We start from the raw sequence: 1,227 nt of genomic DNA, 5'->3' as shown, positions 1-1,227 counted from the left end.
AAATCAAAGCCGCCGTGAGCTGAGCTGGTGGGGTAAAACCCACAGTCTCAAAACAAGGTTGCTAATTCTGTACTCATCTTTTACTCCAAAATCTGCCTCTGAACTAACCCCAAATTGTGAATTATTTACTGCTACCAATGGAGCCACTTTTACTTTTCTTAAATTCAACAGGAAAAAAAAAATCTGGGAAAAATTTTCCCTCAGTAACTTTCAAGCATTGAAGCTTTTTTTTTTTTTTTAGCGCTTGAGATCATTCAAACGCTTGTGATCAAAGCTGCATTGCTTTTAATAGCTTTACTCAATTTTAAAGCATAATACAGTTGTATCAACGATATCCAATGACCGGGACGTTTCCTTTTTGTTACAGTTTCAATGTGGGTCTAATAAAAAAAAAGTTTTGCCAAGTTTGGCTGATTAATTAGCAAAAGAAAGATTTAAAATTAAGTCTTACACAATTATGTCTAATCAAAAATCAAAAAGTATCTTTGTGTTTCAAGACTATTTCATTTACATGTTGATTTGTCAGACAGTTTCAGATTTTTCCAAAACCGCTATAGTATACAGAATTATTTTTCAAAACCACTGTACAGAGGCATTAACACAGAATAGTAGAAACTGGGTTCTAACCATCATTGCTCATCTAAATTTCAAAAATACAGTTTTTCATTCCAGTCATAAGCTCAGGTTCCAATCTTCAATATTCATTAAGTCTTCTTTCTCTTTAGTCTCCTTTTGATCTTATATTTTTAAAAGGTTATTCAATTAAAGAAGGAGATCCAATTAATCTCTCATCATCTATTCGAGTTCTTCTGGTAGGAAAAAATATTGTCTACTGCCGTGGACCAACATCATTTTGGCAAATCGGTAACAATCAGAAACATTTTCTACAAAGATGCTGTCAAGCAGATGTGGTCACTTTGGAGAATTCCAGAGCGATGCCGAGTTGATTTTGCTCTAAGTATTTGTAAGACCATGGAGAAAAAAAAATAACATGGGGATTCATTTGCCTGTAGCTGCCAAGTACAGGGTTCTAGTAAAACTGCATCTACTGACCAATCTTCATGCTCTCAGAAACTACAAATGCAAAACGTGAGAGCAGCTACCATCCACGTGCTTGATTTCACACCTGGATTACCTTTACCGCCTGCACACATATGGATTATGTAGTTTGTATTTTGGGAGTGATGCCAAGATGCCTTAGCGCAGCCAACTCACTTGTAAGCACAG

Source organism: Pituophis catenifer, unplaced genomic scaffold (assembly GCF_029215685.1).
Source record: "Pituophis catenifer annectens isolate HBS135680 unplaced genomic scaffold, rPitCat1.0.hap2 SCAF_8, whole genome shotgun sequence".
NCBI classification, from domain to species: domain Eukaryota; kingdom Metazoa; phylum Chordata; class Lepidosauria; order Squamata; family Colubridae; genus Pituophis; species Pituophis catenifer.
This window is presented reverse-complemented; position numbering follows the sequence as displayed.